At 45.2% G+C, this 22,199-nt stretch overlaps 1 long non-coding RNA gene across 8 annotated transcripts in view; it reads left to right on the top strand.

The window, feature by feature from the left end:
* Positions 1 to 22,199, top strand: part of LOC137774251 (uncharacterized) — a 79,804-nt gene that overhangs the window by 34,386 nt on the left and 23,219 nt on the right. For 7 of the 8 annotated variants that reach the window (XR_011075801.1, XR_011075805.1, XR_011075806.1 and 4 more), the window contains 3 exons: positions 1,501 to 1,784; positions 2,845 to 2,942; positions 3,047 to 3,417. This is a non-coding gene — a long non-coding RNA (uncharacterized lncRNA). The remainder of the gene's footprint in view (positions 1 to 1,500; positions 1,785 to 2,844; positions 2,943 to 3,046; positions 3,418 to 22,199) is intronic. The other variant, XR_011075804.1, reaches the window with a different exon arrangement.

The raw sequence follows: 22,199 nt of genomic DNA, 5'->3' as shown, positions 1-22,199 counted from the left end.
TGCACTTCCTCAGCATCCCTACTCCTCCCTCTCTTCCTCTCTGCTTCTCTCTTACTTGCTCCTGTCTCCCTCTCAGTGTTCTGAAGAGTCCTCCTCAGTGGCAGCAGATACACAGGAGACACATCCTGCTGCCTCAGTCCCACACAGTGCCTTTCCTCCTGCCCCAGGGACTCACGCTGTTTCTGGGCATCAGTCTGGGGTCAGGCTGACCTGTGGTGGCTACAGCCTCACTCAAGCTGTGCTCCCAGCCTGGCTCGGGCTGCACTTGAGCTGGACGGAGTAAAGAAGCTGCTGGCCTCGATGTCCCCGCCCACCCCTCCCCTGCAGCATCCCTGGGCCCAGTAGAGTCATGGGAGGACGGAGGCTTCTGGGACAGTGGCAGCGCCCAGGGCGGGTGTGGTGCCAGAGGACAGAGAGGGTGTGAGGATGGAGGGCTGAAATGGAGGATGGGGTGAAGTGGGGGCAGAGCTGCACCCTTACAGGCAGGCCTCCCAGGGGCAGGTCTGTTCTTCCTCATCTCTGCCCCTAGCCCAGTAACTGCCTGCCTGTTCCCTGTGGCCCTAGGACACTGAGAGGCAGGAAGCTAGGCAGCTTCTGGTGCAGACTTTCCGTGGTCTTGGGACAGTCAGGGTACCAAGCCAGCCTCAGTTTCCCCATCTGTTATATGGGGCAAGGTGAGGGGAAGGTGCAAGCCTGGGCATGCCCACCAGGTACCAGGAAGACAACTACCAACGACTGTAGGGTATCCACACAGGCCCTTCTTGTCCGTGCCTCCTGCCCCCATAGTCACCCTTTCGCTTAAGTACTGTTGCTCTCCCCAGCTTCCATGTGGACACCTGCCCAAGGCCACACAGACGGAGAATGCTGGTGTCAGGATTTGAACCGGTTGCCTCTCTTAGGCAACCTGCTGTCTGAGCAGAGCAAGAGGATGCCAGACACTGGCCCAGGATCGGGGCTGCCTGATCCCTGCACTGGCCAGAGGAGACACCACAAATCCCACCTGCACGTCCACCCAGCCCACCCTGCTCAGAGCTGTTCTGTGCATCTTAGCTTGACGAGGTGTGGGGAATTCATCAACCTCCCACAGAGCCCACTGAGAACTGGCTATGAGTCCAGCCACCTCCCTGTCCCAGCAGCAACCCCCAAAGCCTGAGGCTTAATCCCCCAGGCATGTCCTGCCCCTCATCTTTCCCAGGCTATGTTGCCCTTCTGCCCCTCTCCTCTAGTTGAAGCTGGTCACCTCACCCAATTCTTCCTCCTGGAAGCTCTCCCCGACTCCCCATCCTTCAGCATGTCTAGATTCCATTCCCATGCCCAGAATTCCACCTCCTAGCATACAGGAGCCTCTCAGGTGCCTGGTGCCAGGCCTGGTGAGGCTCCAGATGGTGGCCAGCCAAGGGACCGAGGAGGACACCCCTCAGTGAGAGGAGCAGAAGGGCGGGAGTCAGGAGACCACTGTGGGCCTTCTCCGAGACTTAACGCAGGACACTTGCCCAGCAGGGTTTGCGGAAGAGAAGGCCTAGGAGGACCGACAACTTCTCTCCAACCTGCACATCAGAGCTGGCCGGGCTCCCAGGGAAGTCTCAGAGCATGAATGGACTCCTTGCCCCACCCCGCAACAAGCAGAGAAACAGCCAACACCGGGGACCTCCTCCTGGGTGGCCTCCGTGCTTAGCCCTGCGGTTTCCACCTACAGAACAAGCACCAACTCCAGCCTGGAGACACCGAGCCAAGGGCCAACCTTGCCTTCTGTTCACCCTGCACTGCCCATCTAAATCTCTGAGGTACTGGTCTGACATTCCCCATTTTCCCAATGAGGAATCTGGGGCTTTACAGGGTTAGTAACACGCCCAAGGTCACACCGCTTTAGGTGGCAGAGCTGGGGCTCAACCCCGGGCTGTCCTGCACCTGCAGGCGTAACTCCACTATGATGACCTGCTCAGCCCACACACAGAGGGTATCTGCGACCCTCAGCCGGAGGCAGCCTGTTTTGCACAGGGTTTTCTTTTTCTTTTTAAATTTTTTTATTAAAAAAAATTTTTTTGAAGTATAGTTGATTTACAATGTTGTGTTAGTTTCAGATGTACAGCAAAGTGATTCCGTTATACATACATGTATTTTTTTAATTTTTTTAAAATTTTTTATTTTTGGCTGTGTTGGGTCTTCGTTGCTGCTCACGGGCTTTCTTTAGTTGTGGCAAGCAGGCTTCTCATTGTGGTGGCTTCTCTTGTTGCAGAGCACGGGCTCTAGGCTCATGGGCTTCAGTAGTTGTAGCACATGGGCTCAATAGTTGTGGCTCATGGGCTCTAGAGCGCAGGCTCAGTAGTTGTGGCGCACAGGCTTAGCTGCTCCGTGGCATGTGGGATCTTCCTGGACCAGGGCTTGAACCCATGGCCCCTGCATTGGCAGGCAGATTCTTAACCACTGAGCCACCAGGGAAGCCTTATGTGTATATATTCTTTGTCATATTCTTTTCCATCATGGTTACTTACAGGATATTGAATATAGTTCCCTGTGCTAAACAGTAAGACCTTATTGTTTATATATTTTATATGTAGTAGTTTGTATCTGCTAATCCCGAACTCCTAATTTATCCCTCTCCCACCCCCTTTCCCTTTTGGTAACCATAAATTTGTTTTCTTTGTCTGTGAATCTGTTTCTCTTCTGTAAATAAGTTCATTTGTGCAATATTTTAGATTCTGCATATATGTGATATATGATATTTGTCTTTCTCTGACTTATTCACTTAGTATGATAATCTCTAGGTCCATCCATGTTGCTGCAGATGGCATTATTTCATTCTTTTTTATAACTGAGTACTATTCCGTTGTATATATTGCACAGGGTTTTCTGTGCTGCATCTCAGGATGTCTGAGCCCACAGGACACCGAGCCCATCTGCGTGGATCTGTGTAGCCCTCAGTGGGCTCTGAGCCCAGGCAGGTGAGCTGGGCTCTGTAGGAGGCTCCCTGCCCCCAGCACCACTCTCTCAGGTCCAATAGGATCAGGTGGCCACAGCTGAATTCACTCCCCATCTCTCCGGGCAGGTGGAGGAGGTGGTCGCTGCGGTGGAGGAGAGGCTTCAGCGGCACGTGATGCGCCGAGAGGTGTGCCCAGCTTGGCGTGGAGTGGGGTAGGTGCTGGATAAGTGGATTCTGCTCCTCCGCTTTGGAGTTCCGCGAATATCCAGAGGCTACAGCGGAGGCTGTGGGGCAAAGCCAGTGCCAAGGCTGCAGGGCTGGAAGAGGCCAGAGCAGATAACCCCGTACCGGCTGCAGCACCAACAGGAGGGGCAGGTGCTGTGAGTGCCTCAGGGACCCCCACCTGGCCTACGCCCTGCTCCTGGGCCTCTGAGGGCTCCCTCCCCACCGCCTGCAGGATCCGCCTCAGCTTCCTGGCTCAGCGCCTTTTCCTCCCGGTAAGTCTCTGTTCCGTGTCCCAAAAGACAGGGAGAAAAATCCCTTCCCGTGAGGCTGATATAAGGTGATGTGTGCCTAGAACAGAGCCGGCACGCGGGAGGGTGAATCCCTGTAGTTTCCTCTTCCCTCACTCAGTTGGCCTGTGAGCTCCTGGGAGGTGGGTAAACATCCTGATGTGGCCCCTGGTGCAGACGGATTAATTACCGAATCACTGCGTTGTACTCATTGCCTAGCAGCTTGTGTTTCTGTCTCTTGGACTCACACAGAACACACAGGCCAGAAGTTCCACTTGCCTCCTGTTGGAAAAACAAAGGTTTGCAGGCAGCAGGGCCTGGAGGTGGGGGAGGGACAAATGGCCCCCTGAGGGCCTGCGGAGCCCTGACCTTCCCAGGGCCTGGACAGGTGTGTCCATGCATCCCAGGCTAATGCTGTACTGAGGCTGGGGAATATGAGGGGGACCCCATTAAATGGGTCCCTATGGGCTGTGCTGTCCAGTGCCCACTAGCCTGTCCTGGAGAAGGACCTCAGTCTCGTGCCTTCCCAGAGACTCTTAGAATTTAGCAGGGAGTGGTAAACCAGCGCTGGGGAGAGAGCCCATCCCTGCCCCAACCCTAATCAAGATCCACGGGGAGGGCAGAGGCCTCTAATTGTTTCAGGAGAGGGAAATGTCACATCCTGGGACCCACAAGAGTCCTTAGGACAGACCACTGCCAAGTGAGGGTCCTTGGCTTCTCGCCGGAAAGAATTCAAGAACGAACCAGAGAAAAACAAAGTCGGGTTTATTTAGCAGGATACACACTCCATAGGTAGAATGTGGACCCTCTGGGAAAGGGAGAGCAGCCCCGGGGCATTGGGTTGTAGGTTTTTATGGGCTAAGTAATTTCATACGCTAACGAGTGGGACGAATATTTTTGCTATTTCAGGGAAGGGGGGGATTTTCCAGGAATTGGGCCACTGTTCACTTTTTGACCTTTTACGGTCGTCTCAGAACTATCACAGCGTAAGGGGGAGTGATCTTGAGTATTATGATGACGTTATAATGAGCTAAAGGTCAATGACCAGACTATTCTCGAAGGCACCATGGTTTCAGCTGGTTCTATTCGGACTTAATTGCATCCCAACAGCTGTGCCCCCTCTTCACTTATCTAGTGTTTGTGTTCTGCCCCTTTCCCTCTTGTCTCATTCCCCCATCAGAGATTTTACTTCCATATTCTTATGGGAAGCAGAAGGGCGATGGTCTGTCTTCTTTGGCTGCTTCAGGGCTGAGTAGGGGCATTGACCTTGCCTGTCAGGGAGTAGAAATTTCTGGATGCCTAGTGTAGGGATCCCAGGGGCAGGACAGCTTCTTGTTTTAAGTCATAGGGCGGTATGGGCTGGAATCCTTGCCTAACCATCATTTTTTTTTTGGCTGCGCCATGCGCGGCTTGTGGAATCTTAGTTCCCCAATCAGGGATCGAACCCAGGCCCTCAGCAGTGAGAGCACAAAGTCCTAACCACTGGACCACCAGGGAATTCCCCTAACCATCATTTTGATGTGGAATTGTTGTAACCTGGAAAACATGAACTTTACCAAGAGGTGAAAGAGGCAGAATCCAAAGAGGAGGAGTAGTAGGAGTATGGCTGTTACTCAGGGTCCAAGTAAGGAACCAAGGCAGGCTAGGGAGGGCACTCTTAATGGTGGACCAGATGGCATTAGGGTCTGACCCCTGGTTGTAGCGGTGTAACCATGTTGCTTGTTCATAAATCTTGTTGGTGTCCATCTCAATCTGGCCTGAATTGTTGACATAGGTGGAGCAGGTTTTGTTTATGACCACACAAACGCCACCCTGCTCGTCCAGCAAGTAATCCAAGGCCAATCTATTGTCCGTAACCACATTGGCCACTGAGTTTAAAGAAGTTGAAAGTCTATTTAGGGCATTTCCAGTGGTCAGGGCTGGATTCTCTAAAGTGTTGGTTAGGTTTTCTAGGGTTACCTCATGGTAGGCAAAGCCTCCCATGGAGTTGCCAATCCCCCTGCCAGTCCTATTCTTGCCAATATTAATCCGATGGCCCTCCTGGGACGATTTTGAGTATTATGTATTGTGACAGTGATTGGAACCAAATGTCCTAATGTACAGGCTCCCTTATGCCACACATTATATAAGGATAAGTATTTACATAGGGGCCGAATTACCCTGGGGTGCCCTTGTCTTTGGGCCCTCATTCTGAGGAGTGCCACGTATCCAGGCTTATCTTGAAGGTGCAATAAGAGATCTGGGAACAGAAGAATTTAGCAAGGAAGCAGCCATCCAGATCCATGGAAGGGAAAAGTTAATGAACACCATGTGGGGACAAGGGCCCATTAGTATATTCAAAACAGTTAAGTTCCGGGCGTATTCCATGACCTCGGCTTAGGTGAGATGGTGTAGTAAGAAAGTTTTAACCCACAGTTTCCATAGAGCCTGACAACTTCTAGCCCAGTTTTTAGTCCATTCCATCCCTATCCCGTAGGCACCTGGGGTCTGGGCTTCATTACAAGCACAGAGAGTGGAGGCATTCGTGGGAATGCAGTTTGGGTCCAGGTTCCAAAACGCTGTGGTGATATTACCCTCTGGTGCCCAGGGATTGTTCCAAAGAGGCTCACCATAGCCAAGAGAACCATTAGAGGTGTAGTGACATTGGAAGCTTGACTGGTTTTCTGGATAACAAAGGTAGCCATGATTAAAGGAAAAGTGATGTCACCTTTTTAAAAAGAGTTAAAACGTAGGCAAGGTATCGGTCCTGATGGGGGTATCATCCATCACACTCGTATCAGCTGTGGGGGTGGTTTCCATGTGTTTGAATTGGTAAAGCTCTTGTATGTACCTATTTGTACCTGTAACGACTGTTGTTAAGCCAGGGTTTTTATGGCAGGCCCAACAATTAACCAGTTTTTCTCCCAGGGCAACTATTTTAGATATGTTTACTAAAGCATGATTTTCCCATTCCGAACTGCGACCTTCGTCAGAGGTCCTACTAGTATGATGGCTTTTGACATCATATTACCGTATTTTTTCTTTCAGACCCAGCAGGGGCAAAGAAGATGTTTACCAGGGGGAGGGGGTTCTGAAAAGCGGCAGAATAAGAGCGTGATAGTCAGAAACACAAGGATGACTAGGCCAACCCACCTCAGCCACGTGAAGTCACTTATCTGTTCTTGGAAAGGTATCTGAGGTCTTCCATGGGCTCACAGGAGTAGGTCTCTTCTGGTTCCTGTTGGGACTTATAAGATACAGGTTTTGTTCTAGACAGATGAACCCAATTAGTGACTCCCTATAGCTTGACATCAGTTGGGGTACTTAGTAACACTTGATATGGTCCCTTCCATTTTGGTTGTATCTGGTCCTCAGGGGACCCTTCCTTCCAAGTTTTTAGTAGGACAGAGTGCCCTGACTGGATGGAGACTGCGACCTTTCCTTTGTGGGGGTGGGCAGCGCTTCGTTTCCGTATTCTTGGAGGACTTTTAGAACTTGGCTCAAGCTAACAGTGTGGGAGACCCATTTGTGAGTTTCCTCATCAAGAGATCTGAAGTCAAAAAGGGCCTCCCAGTGGTCCTTCCCTGGCAGTGCCGTGGTGAAGTTAGTGGTTAGGCTGTTACTGCTGAGGGCCTGGGTTCAATCCCTGGTCTGGGAACTAAGATCCCACAAGTTGTGCGGCATGACCGGAAACAAAAGGCGGGGGGCTTCTCATAGGTCTCAAACGGGCTAAGTTTTAAAATTCTCTTTGAGGCCATCCTGGTCCAGAGAAGGGCTACAGGCAGGACAGAGATCCAGGTTTCTGAAGTCTCTTGGCATAGCTTAGCAAGTGTTTTGTTTTTGTTTTTTGCAAGCATTCTCTTTAGAGCATGATTTGCTTTTTCTACTTTGCCTAAGGATTGGGGCCTCCAGGAAGAGTGGAGGTGGTAGTGAATACCTAGAGCTGAGGAAGGCTGTTTTGTCACCTTGGCAGTGAAAGAAGGTCCGTTATCACTGTAAGCTTTGGGGTAACCCGAATCTCAGAATTAATTAATTTCTTTAAGCAGAAATTTGGATACTCCTATTGCCTTTTCAGTCCTAGTAGGGAGAGCTTCTATCAACCCTGTAAAGGTGTCTATGAATGCTAATAGGTGTTTCCATCCCCTATGTGGGAACATTTGGGTCAAGTCCATTTGCCAATCTTCCCCTGGATAGGTTCTCCAATGTTGTATGGGCCAAGTTAGGGGTGGAGGTATGGGGTGGCTTCCTAGGGCATGGCGGGCACAAAGCTTGCAAGCCCTGGTGACATTTTTAACAGTTTGGGACGGTCCCTTTCCCAGGAACACCTGAGTAACTAGTTTGAATAGGGAGTCCGCCCTAAGTGGAAGGACTCACGGAAGTGCTTAGTTATTTTCCATTGCTTGGCCCCGGGAATGAGAAGCTTGTTATCTTTTGTCAGCCACCCTGAGAGGGCTCTTTCCAGTCCCCTATGTTTAGCCCACTCAAGTTCTTCAGGTGTATAAGATGGCGCTGTTGGGGAGGGGGTGCTGTCAGGCCTGAGAGCTGCAGCTTGTAGGACCGGCTGTTCTTTGGCGGCAGTCTTAGCGGGCTTTTTGGCCAGGGTGTTTCCCCCTTGTAAGGGAGGTGTTGCCCCTTCGGTGACACCTGCAACCTCCTTTGGAAGCTGGAATGCTTCTAGGAGTTCTAGAATTTCTGCCTGTTGTTTTATAGTGGATCCTTTGACTGTTAGTAACCCCCTTTCTTTCCATATGGCAGCCTGGGCAGGTAGCACTAAGAATCCATACTTGGAATCAGTATGTATATTGATTTTTTTTAAAAAATAAATTTATTTATTATTTATTTTTGGCTGAGTTGGGTCTTTGTTGCTGCACGTGGGCTTTCTCTAGTTGCGGCCAGTGGGGGCTACTCTTCGTTGTGGTGCACGGGCTTCTCACTGCGGTGACTTCTCTTGTTGCGGAGCACGGGCTCTAGGCACGCGGGCTTCAGTAGTTGTGGCTCGCAGGCTCTAGAGCACAGGCTCAGTAGTTGTGGCGCACGGACTTAGTTGCTCCGCGGCATGTGGAATCTTCCCGGACCAGGGCTCGAACCTGTGTCCCCTGCATTGGCAGGCGGATTCTTAACTACTGCGCCACCAGGGAAGCCCTGTATATTGATTCTTAATCCCTTTCCTAGCTGGAGTGCTCTGGTCAAGGCGATCAACTCAGCCTTTTGGGTGGAAGCGTGAGAGGGTAGGGCTCCAGATTCAACAATTGTCCACAGGCTGACTATGGCATAACCTGCTGGCCTTACCCCTTCATGTATAAAGCTGCCTCCATCGGTATACCATTGTTTTTATTTTTTAATTAACTAATTTATAAAGTGATTATTATTTAATTATTTAATTTGTATTTTATATTGGAGTATAGTTGATTTACAATGTTGTGTTAATTTCAGGTATACAGCATAGTGATTCAGTTATACATATATCTATTCTTTTTCAAATTCTTTTCCCATTTAGGTTATTACAGAATATTGAGTAGAGTTTTCAGTGCTATACAGTAGGTCCTTGTTGGTTTGTTTTTTTTTTTTAATTTTAAATATAGTAGTGTGTATATGTCAATCCCAAACTCCCAATTTATCCCTCCCCCGCACCTTTCCCCTTTGGTAACTATAAGTTTGTTTTCTGTGAGTCTGTTTCTGTTTTGTAAATAAGTTCATTTGAATCTTATTTTTTTAAGATTCTGCATGTAAGCGATATCATATGATATTTGTCTTTCCCTGTCTGACTTACTTCACTAAGTATGATAATCTCCAGGTCCATCCATGTTGCTGCGAATGGCATTATTTCATCCTTTTTAATGGCTGAGTAATACTGCATTGTATATATGTATCACATCTTATTTATCCTTTCAACTGTCGATGGATATTTTGGTAGTTTCCATGTCTTGGCTATTATAAACAGCGCTGCAATGAACATTGGGATGCATGTATCCCTTCGGACCATGGTTTTCTCCGTATTTTTAGTTTTATAAGGAACCTCCATACTGTTCTCCGTAGTGACTGACCAATTTACATTCCCACCAACAGTGTAGGAGGGTTCCCTTTTCTCCACACCCTCTCCAGCATTTATTGTTTGTAGGCTTTTTGATGATGGCCATTCGGATTGGTGTGAGGTGATACCTCATTGTAGGTTTTCCTTTAAATTTATTTATTATTTATTTTTGGTTGCACTGGGTCTTTGTTGCTGTGCACAGGCTTTCTCTAGTTGCGATGAGCAGGGGCTACTCTTCATTGTGGAGCACGGACTCTAGGGCTCAGTAGTTGTGGCTTGCGGGCTCTAGAGCGCAGTCTCAGTAGTTGTGACGCACAGGCTTAGTTGCTCCAAGGCACTGGGATATTCCCCGACCAGGGCTCGAACCCGTGTCACCTGCATTGGCAGGCAGTTCTTAACCACTGTGCCACCAGGGAAGCCCTCATTGTAGTTTTGATTTGTATTTCTCTAATAATTAGTGATATTGAGCATCATTTCATGTGCCTCTTGGCTATCTGTATGTCTTCTTTGGAGAAATGTCTATATAGGTCTTCTGCCTATTTTTTGATTGGGTTGTTTTGGTTTTGGTTTTGGTTTTTTTTGGCTGCACCTGGTGGCATGAGGAATTTCCCCAACCAGGGATTGAGCCCATGCACTCTGCAGTGGAAGCACAGAGTCATAACCACTGGACTAGGGAAGCATGTTTGTCTTTTTGATATTGAGTTATATGAGCTGTTTATAAATTTTGGAGATTAATCCCTTGTCAGTCGCATCATTTGCAAATGTTTTCTCCAATTCTGTGGGTTGTCTTTTCGTTTAGTTTATGGTTTCCTTTGCTGTGCAAAAGCTTTTGAGTTTAATTGGGTCCCATTTGTTTGTTTTTATTTACATTACTGTAGGAGATGGATTGAAAGTTTAGTTTTGAGTTTATTTTTGTGTATGGTGTTAAAGAATGTTCTAATTTCATTCTTTTACATGTAGCTGCACCATTTATTGGAGAAACTGTCGTTTCTCCACTGTATAGTCTTGCCTCCTTTATCATAGATTAATTGACCATAGGTGCGTGGGTTATTTCTGGGATTTCTATCCTGTTCCATTGATCTGTTTTTGTGTCTGTACCGTATTGTTTTTATGACTGTAGCTTTGTAGTATAGTCTGAAGTCAGGGAGCCTGATTCCTCCAGCTCTGTTTTTCTTTCTCAAGATTGCTTTGGCTATTTGTCTCTCAGCTATATAGAGGAGAAAGGGTTTTTCTAAGTTCGGGAGACCTGACACAGGAGTGGTCCCTAATTTTGGTTTTAGAGCTAGTAACGCCTGTTGGCAATTTTCATCCCAGTTGAGGGGTTTGTGGTCACCTCCTTTTAGGGCCTTAAAAAGAGGCTTTTCTATGAGCCTGAATCCAGGTATCCAGATCCTGCAAAATCCTGCCATCCCCAGAAAGGCCCTCAGTTGCCTCTTAGTCAGGGTGGGGGGTGGTTGGAGGGTTACAGTGGTTTCCTTTTGGTCTTGGGCGAAGGCCCTCGTCCCATGGGTGAGCACATTTCCCAGGTACTTAACCTGTTGGGTGGAAATCTGGGCCTTGTGAGGAGAGACTCAATATCCTCGTTCCCCTAGGAAATTGAGGACCTGAGTGGTGTCTTTATCTGAATCTTCCCTAGTGGGACTGGAAATTAGGAGGTTGTCCACATTCTGTAGGAGAGACCCATTAACCAACTGTAATTCTCTTAATTCCTTTGCTAATGCGTTTCTGAACAGGTGGGGGCTATCCCTGGAGCCTTGGGGCAGCACAGTCCCAGTTAGCTGGGAAGTGTTACATGTGTCTGGATCTGTCCACTCAAAGGCAAAGAAATATTGGGAATCTGGGTGCAGGGGAATGCAAAAGAAGGCATCTTTCAGGTCTAGCACTGTAAGCTAGTTTGCATTTTCTGGAACTTGGGCAGTACGGTGTATGGATTAGGAACTATTGAGTGAACTGGGACCACTGCCTCATTAACTGCCCTCGGGTCTTGAACAAACTTGTATTCTCCACTTTGCTTTTTTATGGGCAGAATGGGGGGATTACACAGAGATTGGCAGGATCATAACAGCCCATATTTTAAGAACTTGGTCATTAAAGGCTGGATACCTCACTGGGCCTCGGGCCTCAAGGGATACTGTTTTTTCCATGGGTCATCAGCATTGGGTTTCAATGAAACCTGAACTAGGGGCACATTATTAGGTCTGCCAGGAACCTGTGTCCCAGACAGAGGGGTTTACTGGAGAAAAAATATGGGGTGGAGAGGAGACCTCCTCTGATGGTGACTGAGGCAGGCTCCCATGGCAAAGAACAGTCGTTTCTCCTGATGGGTGCCTTCTCTGAGGGGGTCTCCAAACTGAACTATTGTCTGGAATTTAGTGAGCAACTCCCTTCCCAACAAGGGGATGGGGCACTCAGGCATGAGGAGGAACTGGTGTGCAAGGGTAAAATTTCCTAGTAAGCAGCTGAGCAGGGGGTGGTGTGAATCACTTGGCTTTGGGCCGTCCATCGATCCCTGTTAATATACAGGATTGGGAGGACAAGGGTCCAGGGAAATCAGTCATCACAGAATAGGTGGATCTAATAAAAAAAATACCTTTCCCACCTGCCATGTCAAGAGTTACCCGAGGCTCCTCCGGGGAAATGACCAGGTGACCTTTGGGAGGCAGGGAGACTCCTGGGCCCTGTCAGTCTTCAGTCCTCTTGGCCAGCATCAGTTTAGGAGCCCCAAGTCCCCTTCGGGACTGGGGGCAGCCTAGCTTCCAGTGGCCCTGTGGTTTGCATGTCAGGCAGGGTCCTGGTGGATTTTTCGCATACAGGGGGCATTCGTCCTTCCAGTGGCCCTCCTGGCTGCATTTAAAACAGGTCCTGGGCTTCCCTGGTGGCACAGTGGTTGAGAATCTGCCTGCCAATGCAGGGGACACGGGTTCGAGCCCTGGTCTGGGAAGATCCCACATGCCACGGAGCAACTAGGCCCATGAGCCACAACTACTGAGCCTGCGCGTCTGGAGCCTGTGCTCCGCAACAAAAGAGGCCGCGACAGTGAGAGGCCCGCGCACCGTGATGAAGAGTGGCCCCCGCTTGCCGCAACTAGAGAAAGCCCTCGCACAGAAACGAAGACCCAACACAGCCAAAAATAAATAAATAAATAAATAAATAAATTTATAAAAAAAGCAAAAAACAGGTCCGTTCCCGACAGGGAGGGGCTCTGATCCAGACTTTCTAGATCCTGCCCCTGCCATGGGCTTTCGCAAGGGAGAGGGGGAGGATGACCACGAGGTGGTGCGGGGGCTAAGGCTGCCACCAAGAGTTGTGCCTTTCGTTGTTGTCCTGAATCCTCCTTGCCTCCTCAACCCTATCTCTATTGTTAAATACTCCAAAGGCCAAGTCCATGAGCTGATTCATGGGAGTTTGGTGTCCCATGGCTGCCTTCTGTAATTTTCTCCTAATGTCTGGGGCAGATTGAATGATAAAATGGGTATTTACTGGGACTTGCCCTTCAGGGGTGTTGGGATTAATATTGGTATACTTTCTTTTTTTTTTATCAATATCTTTTTTTATTGAATGGTAGTTGATTTACAATGTTGTGTTAATTTCTGCTGTACAGCAGAGTGATTCACTTATACATATATATACATTCTTTTTTAAAATATTGTTTTCCATTATGGCTTATCATAGGATATTGAATATAGTTCTCTGTGCTATACAGTAGGACCTTGCTGTTTATCCATTCTATATATAAAAGCTTACATCTGCTAATTCTAACCTCCCACTCCGTCCTTCCCCCAACCCCCTCCCTCTTGGCAACCACCAGTCTGTCCTCTATGTCCATGATTCTGTTTCTGTTTCATAGATAGGTTCATTTGTGTCATATTTTATTTATTTTTAAATATTTTATTAAAGTTTATTTGATTTCATAATTAAATTTTGCTTAGTGAAAATCAATTTTAAGATTATTTTTAATTTATTTTTTAATTGAAGTATAGTTGATTTACAATGTTGTGTTAATTCTGCTGTACAGCAAAGTCATTAAGTTATACATATATATACACATTCTTTTTTTATATTCTTTTCCATTATGGATTATCCCAGGAGATTTTATACAGTTCCCTGTGCTATACAGTAGGACCTTGTTGTTTATCCATTATAAATGTAATAGTTTGCATCTACTAACCCCAAACTCCCAGTCCATCCCTTTCCATCCCCCGCCCCTTGGCAACCACAACTCTGATCTCTATGTCTGTGAGTCTGTTTCTCTTTTATAGATAGGTTCATTTGTGCCATATTTTAGATTCGACATGTAAGTGATATCATATGGTACTTGTCTTTCTCTTTCTGACTTACTTAGTATGATAATCTCTAGTTGTGTCCATGTTGCTGCACATGGCATTATTTCATTCTTTTTTATGGCTGAGTAGTATTCCGTTGTGTATATGTTGCACATCTTCTTTATCCATTCATCTGTTGATGGACATTTAGGTTGTTTCCATGTCTTGGCTATTGTGAATAGTGCTGCTATGAACATAGGGGTGCTTGTATCCTTTTGAATTCTAGTTTTGTCTGGATGTATACCCAGGAGTGGGATTGCTGGATCATATGGTAATTCTATTTTTAGTTTTCTTAGGAACCTCTGTACTGTTTTCCATAGGAGCTGCACCAACTTACATTCCCACCAACAGTGTAGGAGGGTGCCCTTTTCTCCACACCCTCTCCAGCATTTGTTATTTGTAGACTTTTTAATGATGACCATTCTGACCAGTGTGAGGTGGTAACTCATTGTAGTTTTGATTCACATTTCTCTAATAATTAGTGATGTTGAGCATCTTTTCATGTGCCTATTGGCCACCTGTATTTTGTCTTTGGAGAAATATTTATTTAGGTCTTCTGCTCATTTTTTTTAAATTAATTTATTTTATTTATTTATTTTTTATTTTTGGCTGTGTTGGGTCTTTGTTGCTGCACGCAGACTTTCTCTAGTTGTGGCGAGTGGGGGCTACTCTTTGTTGCAGTGTGTGGGCTTCTCATTGTGGTGGCTTCTCTTGTTGCAGAGCACGGGCTCTAGGCACGCGGGCTCAGTAGTTGTGGCACGCAGGCTCAGTAGTTGTGGCTCATGGGCCTAGTTGCTCCGTGGCATGTGGGATCTTCCCAGACCAGGGCTCGAACCCGTGTCCCCTGCATTGGCAGGCAGATTCTCAACCACTGCGCCACCAGGGAAGCCCTTCTGCTCATTTTTTGATTGGGTTGTTTGTTTTTTGTTTTGTTGTTGTTGAGTTGTATGAGCTGCTGATACATTTTGGAAATTAAGCCCTTGTTGGTCATATCATTTGCAAATATTTTCTCCCATTCCATAGGTTGTCTTTTCGTTTTATTTATGGCTTCCTTTGCTGTGCAAAAGCTTGTAAGTTTGATTAGGTCCCATTTGTTTTTATTTTTATTGCCTTGGGAGACTGACCTAAGAGAACATTGGTATGATTTATGTCAGAGAATGTTTTGCCTCTGCTCTCTTCTTGGAGTTTTGTGGTCCATGTCTTATGTCTAAGTCTTTAAGCCATTTTGAGTTTATTTTTGTGCATGGTATGAGAGTGTGCTCTAACTTCATTGATTTACATGTGGCTGTCCGACTTTCCCAGCACCACCAGCTGAAGAGACTCTTTTCCATTGTATATTCTTGCCTCCTTTGTTGAAGATTAATTGACCGTGGGTGTGTGGGTTTATTTCTGGGCTCTCTATTCTGTTCCGTTGATCTGTATGTCTGTTTTTGTACCAATACCACACTGTTGGGGCTTCCCTGGTGGCGCAGTGGTTAAGAATCCGCCTGCCAATGCAGGAGACACTGGTTGGAGCCCTGGTCCAGGAAGATCCCTTGTGTCGGAGAGCAACTAAGCCCATGTGCCACGACTACTGAGCCTGCACTCTAGAGCCCGCGAGCCACAACTACGGAGCCCGTGTGCCACAACTACTAAAACCCGCACGCCTAGAGCCTGTGCTCCCAACAAGAGAAGCCACCACAATGAGAAGCCTGCGCACCACAGCAAAGAGTAGCCCCCGCTCGTCACAACCAGAGAAAAGCCCGCATGCAGCAACAAAGACCCAACACAGCCAAAAAATAATAAATAAATAAATAAAAATAATAAAATAAATTTAAAAAACACGCACTGTTTTGATTTCTGTAGTTTTGTAGTATTGTCTGAAGTCTGGGAGAGTTATGCCTCCTGCTTTGGTTTTTTTTCCTCAGGATTGCTGTGGCAATTCTGGGTCTTTTATGGTTCCATGTAAATTTTTGGATTATTTGTTCTAGTTCTGTGAAAAATGTCATGGGTAATTTGATAGGGATCACATTCAATCTGTAGATTGCTTTGGTTAGTATTGCCATTTAACAATATTAAATCTTCCAATCCAAGACCATGGGATATCTTTCTATTTCTTTGAATCCTCCTTAATTTCCTTTATTAATGTTTTATAGTTCTCAGCGTATAAGTCTTTCATCTCCTGGGTCAGATTATTCCTAGGTTTGTTGGGGTTATTTTTGGTGCTATTTTATTTTTATTTTTTATTGGAGTATAGTTGCTTTACACTGCTGTGTCAGTTTATGCTGTACAGCAAAGTGAATCAGCCATACATATACATATATCCCCTTTTTTGGATTTCCTTGCCATTTAGGTCACCACAGAGCACCAAGTAGAGTTCCTTGTGCTATACAGTAGGTTCTCATTAGTTATCTATTTTATACATAGTAGTGTATATATGTCAATCCCAATCTCCCAATTCATCCCACCACCACCCCCGCCCCCTTGGTATCCATACATTTGCATCCAGATGTAGAGACGTCTGTCTCTATTTCTGCTTTGCAAATAAGATCATCTATACCATTTTTCTAGATTCCACATATATGCATTAATATACGATATTTGTTTTTCTCTTTCTGACTTACTTCACTCTATGACAGTCTCTAGGTCCATCCATGTCTCTGCAAATGACACAATTTCATTTCTTTTTATGGCTGAGTAATATTCCATTGTATATATGTATCATGTCTTCTTTATCCATTCCTCTGTTAATGGACATTTAGGTTGTTTCCACGTCCTGGGTATTGTAAATAGTGCTGCAGTGAACATTGGGGTGCATGTGTCTTTTTGAATTATGGTTTTCTCAGGGTGTATACCCAGGAGTGGGATTGCTGGGTCACATGGTAGTTCTATTTTTAGTTTTTTAAGGAACCTCCATACTGTTCTCCATTGTGGCTATATCAATTTACATTCCCACCAACAGTGTAAGAGGGTTCCCTCTTCTCCACACCCTCTCCAGCATTTATTGTTTGTAGATTTCTCGATGATGGCCATTCTGACCAGTGTGAGGTGATACCTCATTGAAGTTTTGATTTGCATTTCTCTAATAATTAGTGATGTTGAGCATCTTTTCATGTGTTTGTTAGCCATCTGTATGTCTTCTTTGGAGAATGTCTGTTTAGGTATTCCGCCCATTTTTTGATTGGGTTATTTGATACTGAGGTGCATGAGCTGTTTGTATGTTTTGGAGATTAATCCTTTGTCAGTTGCTTTGTTTGCAAATATTTTCTCCCATTCTGAGGGTTGTCTTTTTGTCTTGTTTATGGTTTCCTTTGCTGTGCAAAAGCTTTTAAGTTTAATTAGGTCCCATTTGTTTATTTTTGTTTTTATTTCCATTATTGTAGGAGGTGAGTCAAAAAAGATCTTGCTGTGATTTATGTCAAAGAGTGTTCTGCCTATATTCTCCTCTAAGAGTTTTATAGTATCTGGCCTTACATTTAGGTCTTTAATCCATTTTGAGTTTATTTTTGTGTATGGTGTTAAGGAGTGTTCTAATTTCATTGCTTTACATGTAGCTGTCCATGGTGCAATTTTAAAAGATACTGTTTTTTCTACATTCCCTGTCTGATATTTCATTGTTAGTGTTAAGAAATGCAACCAGGGCTTCCTTGGTGGTGCAGTGGTTAAGAATCCACCTGCCAATGCAGGGGACATGGGTTCGAGCCCTGGTCCGGGATGATCACACATGCTGTGGAGCAACTAAGCCCGCGAGCCACAACTACTGAGCCCACATACCACAACTACTGAAGCCCACGTGCCTAGAGCCCGTGCGCCACAACAAGAGAAGCCACCGCAATGAGAAGCCTGCGTACCGCAATGGAGAGCAGCCCCCACTCACCGCAACTAGAGAAAGCCCGCGCCCAGCAACGGAGACCCAACACAGCCAAAAATAAATAAATAAATAAAATAAATTTATAAATAATTTTTAAAAAATTTTTTGAAAAAAGAAATACAACCAATTTCTTTTTTTTTTTTTTAATTTTATTTATTTATTTATTTATTTATTTTTGGCTGTGTTGGGTCTTCGTTTCTGTGCGAGGGCTTTCTCTAGTTGTGGCAAGTGGGGGCCACTCTTCATCGCGGTGCGCGGGCCTCTCACTATCGCCGCCTCTCTTGTTGCAGAGCACAGGCTCCAGACGCGCAAGCTCAGTAATTGTGGCTCACGGGCCCAGTTGCTCCGCGGCATGTGGGATCTTCCCAGACCAGGGCTCGAACCCGTGTCCCCTGCATTGGCAGGCAGATTCTTAACCACTGTGCCACCAGGGAAGCCCCTGCAACCAACTTCTGAATGTTAATCGTGTATCCTGCTAATTTGCTGAATTCATTTATTAGATCTAGTAGTTTTAGTTTGGAATTCTTAGGATTTTCTATGTATAGTATCATGTTATCTGCATCTAGTGACAATTTTACCTCTTCCTTTCCAATTTGATTACCTTTTATTTCTTTTTCTTGTCTGATTGCTGTGGCTAGGGCTTCCAATACTATGTTGAATAGAAGTGGTGAGAGTGGGCATCCTTGTCTTTTTTAAAATATTTATTTATTTATTTGGTGGCACCAGGTCTTAGTTGCAGCTCACGGGCTCCTTAGTTGCAGCACATGGGCTCCTTAGTTGCAGCAGGTGGGCTCCTTAGACGTGGCTTGCCAGCTCCTTAGTTGCGGCTCACCAGCTCCTTAGTTGCGGCATGCAAACTCTCTTAGTTGTGGCATGCATGTGAGATCTAGTTTCCTGACTAGGGATCAAACCTGGGCCCCCTGCATTGGGAGTGCGGAGTCTTAACCACTGCGCCACCAGGGAAGTCCTGGACATCCTTGTCTTGTTCCAGATTTTAGCGGGAAGGCTTTCAGCTTTTCACCGTTGACTATTATTTTGGCTTTGGGTTTGTCAGAAATGGCTTTTATTATGTTGAGATGTGTCCCCTCTATACCCACTTTGGTAAGAGTTTTTATCATGAATGAATGTTGAATTTTGTCAGATGCTTTTTCTGCATCTATTGAGATGATCATGTGGTTTTTTACTTGTCTGTTGTTAATGTGGTATATTACATTGATTGATTTGTGTATGTTGAACTATCCTTGTAAACTTGGGTTGAATCCCACCTGGTCGTGGTGTATGATCTTTTTTATGTGTTGTTGGATTCGGTTTGCTAATATTTTGTTGAGAACTTTTGCATCTTTAGTCATCAAAGATATTGGCCTGTAATTTTCTTTTTTGGTGGTGTCTTTGTCTGGTTTTGGTATCAGGGTGATAGTGGCTTCATAGAATGTCTTTGGGAGTGTTCCCTCATCTTCAATCTTTTGGAAGAGTTTGAGAAGAATCAGTATAAATTCTTCTTTGTATGTTTGGTAGAATTCACCTGTGAAGACATCTGGTCCTGGACTTTTGTTTGTAGGGAGTTTTTTTTTTTTTTAACTACAGATTCTATTTCACTTCTAGTGATCGGTCTGTTCAAATTATCTATTTATTCTTTTTTTTTTTTTTTTTAATATAGTTTTTTTAAATTTTTACTTGTTTTTTTTAAAAGTATTTATTTATTTATTTATGACTGTGTTGGGTGGATCTTCGTTTCTGTGCGAGGGCTTTCTCTAGTTGTGGCAAGTGGGGGCCACTCTTCATCGCGGTGCGCGGGCCTCTCACTATCATGGCCTCTCTTGTTGTGGAGCACAGGCTCCAGACGCGCAGGCTCAGTAGTTGTGGCTCACGGGCCTAGTTGCTCTGCGGCATGTGGGATCTTCCCGGACCAGGGCTCGAACCCGTGTCCCCTGCATTGGCAGGCAGATTCTCAACCACTGCGCCACCAGGGAAGCCCTATCTATTTATTCTTGATTCAGTTTTGGTTGGCTGTATGTTTCTAGAAAGTTGTCAATATCTTCTAGGTTGTCAAATTTGTTGGCATATAAAATTGTTCATAGTATTCTCTTATGGATTTTTTTTTAATTTTTTTAAATTTATTTATGGCTGTGTTGGGTCTTCATTTCTGTGTGAGGGCTTTCTCTAGTTGTGGCAAGCAGGGGCCACTCTTCATCGTGGTGCACGGGCCTTCTCACTATCGCGGCCTCTCTTGTTGCGGAGCACAGGCTCCAGACGCGCAGGCTCAGTAATTATGGCTCACCGGCCCAGTTGCTCCGCGGCATGGGGGATCTTCCCAGACCAGGGCTCGAACCCGTGTCCCCTGCATTGGCAGGCAGACTCTCAACTACTACGCCACCAGGGAAGCCTGGATTTTTTTTTAAGGTAAGTTTTTTTGCTTGTCTTTATGGAAGTGAGGTTAGTTCTTTTTAATGTTTTATTTATTTTATTTTATTTTTGGCTGCGTTGCTGTGCATGGGCTTTCTTCTAGTTGTGGTGAGCCGGGGCTGCTCTTTGTTGTGGTGTGCAGGCTTCTCATTGCAGTGGCTTCTCTTGTGGAGCACGGGCTCTAGGCACACGGGCTTCAGTAATTGTGGCACGCAGGCTCAGTAGTTGTGGTGCACGGGCTTAGTTGCTCTGTGGCATGTGGGATCTTTCCGGACCGGGGCAAAACCCATGTCCCCTGCATTGGCAGACAGGTTCTTAACCACTGCACCACCAGGGAAGCCCCTCTGTTACGGTTTTTTGTATTTCTGTGGTATCAGTTGAGGTTTCTCCTTTTTTGTTTCTTATTTTGTTTATTTGGGTTCTCTCTCTTTTCTTTTCTTTTTTTTTTTTTTTAAAGAAAGTACTTTTTATTTATTTTATTAATTAATTAATTTTATTTTTGGCTGTGTTGGGTCTTCGTTTCTGTGCGAGGGCTTTCTCTAGTTGCGGCGAGTGGGGGCGCTCTTCATCGCGGTGCGCGGGCCTCTCACTATCGTGGCCTCTCTTGTTGCGGAGCACAGGCTCCAGACGCGCAGGCTCAGTAGTTGTGGCTCACGGGCCCAGTTGCTCCGCGGCATGTGGGATCCTCCCAGACCAGGGCTCGAACCTGTGTCCCCTGCATTGGCAGGCAGACTCTCAACCACTGCACCACCAGGGAAGCCCTCTCTCTCTTTTCTTATTCATGAGCCTGGCCAGAGGTTTGTCAATTTTGTTTACCCTTTCAAAGAACCAGCTCTTGGTTTTATTGATTTTTTTTCTACTATTTTTCAATCTCTGTTTTATTTATTTCCTCCCTTATCTTTATTATTTCCTTCCTTCTGCTGACTTTAGGTTTTGTTTGTTCTTCTTTTTCTAATTCTTTTAGGTGATAGGTTAGGTTGTTTATTTGACATTTTTCTTGTTTTTTGGATTTTTTTTTGAGGAAGGCCTGTATCACTATGAACTTCCCTCTAAGAACTGCTTTTGCTGCATTGCATAGATTTTGTATGGTTGTGGGGGTTTTTTAAGATTTTTTTTTTTTAATGTGGACCATATTTAAAGTCTTTATTGAATTTGTTACAGTATTGCTTCTTCTTTTTTTTATGTTTTGGTTTTTTGGCCATGAGGCATATGGGATCTTAGCTCCTCAACCAGGGATCGAACCTGCACCCCTTGCATTGGAAGGCAAAGTCTTAACCACTGGACCACCAGGGAAGTCGCTGTATGGTTGTGTTTTCATTGTCATTTGTCTCAAGGTATTTTTAAATTTCCTTTTTTATTTCCTCGTTGACCCATTGGTTTGTAGTAGCACGTTGTTTAGTCTACATGTAATCATTTTTTTCTCATTTCTTTTCCTGTGGTTGATTTCTAGTTTCATGCCTTTGTGATCAGGGAAAATGCTTGAAATAATTTCTATACTTTTAAATTTGTTGAGGTTAATTTTATGCCCTAGTATGTGGTCAATCCTAGAGAATGTTCCATGTGCACTTGAAAAGAATGTGTATTCTGTTTTTGTTTTTGGTTTTTTTTGGATGTAATGTCCTGAAAATATCAATTAATTCTAACTATTCTATTGTATTATTTAGGATCTCTGTTGCCTTTTGATTTTCTGTCTAGAAGATCTGTCCATTAATGAGAATAGGATGTTAAAGTCTCCTACTATTATTGTATTCCCATTGATTTCTCCTTTTATGTGTTAGTATTTGTTTTATGTGTTTGGGTGTTCCTATATTAGGTGCATATATGTTGACGAGAGTAAAATCCTCTTCTTGTATTGATCCTTTTTTCATTATATAGTGTCCTTCTTTATCTTTCTTTATAACCTTTGCTTTAAAGTCTGTTTTGTCTGGTATGAGTATTGCAACTCCCGCTTTCTTGTCATTTCCATTTGCATGAAATATCTTTTTCCATCCCCTCACTTTCAGTCTATGTGTGTCCTTTGCCCTAAGGTGGGTCTCTTGTAGGCAGCATATTGTAGGCTCTTGTTTTTTTATCCAGTCTGACACTCTATGTCTTTTGATTGGAGCATTCAGTCCATTGACCTTTAAGGTAATTATTGACACCTGTGTATTTATTGCCATTTTAAACTTTGTTTTCCAGTTGA

The sequence above is a fragment of the Eschrichtius robustus genome, chromosome 12 (genome assembly GCF_028021215.1).
Source record: "Eschrichtius robustus isolate mEscRob2 chromosome 12, mEscRob2.pri, whole genome shotgun sequence".
In the NCBI taxonomy this organism is placed as follows: Eukaryota; Metazoa; Chordata; class Mammalia; order Artiodactyla; family Eschrichtiidae; genus Eschrichtius; species Eschrichtius robustus.
The sequence above is the reverse complement of the archived record's forward strand: the minus strand, read 5'-3'. Positions and strand labels throughout refer to the sequence as shown.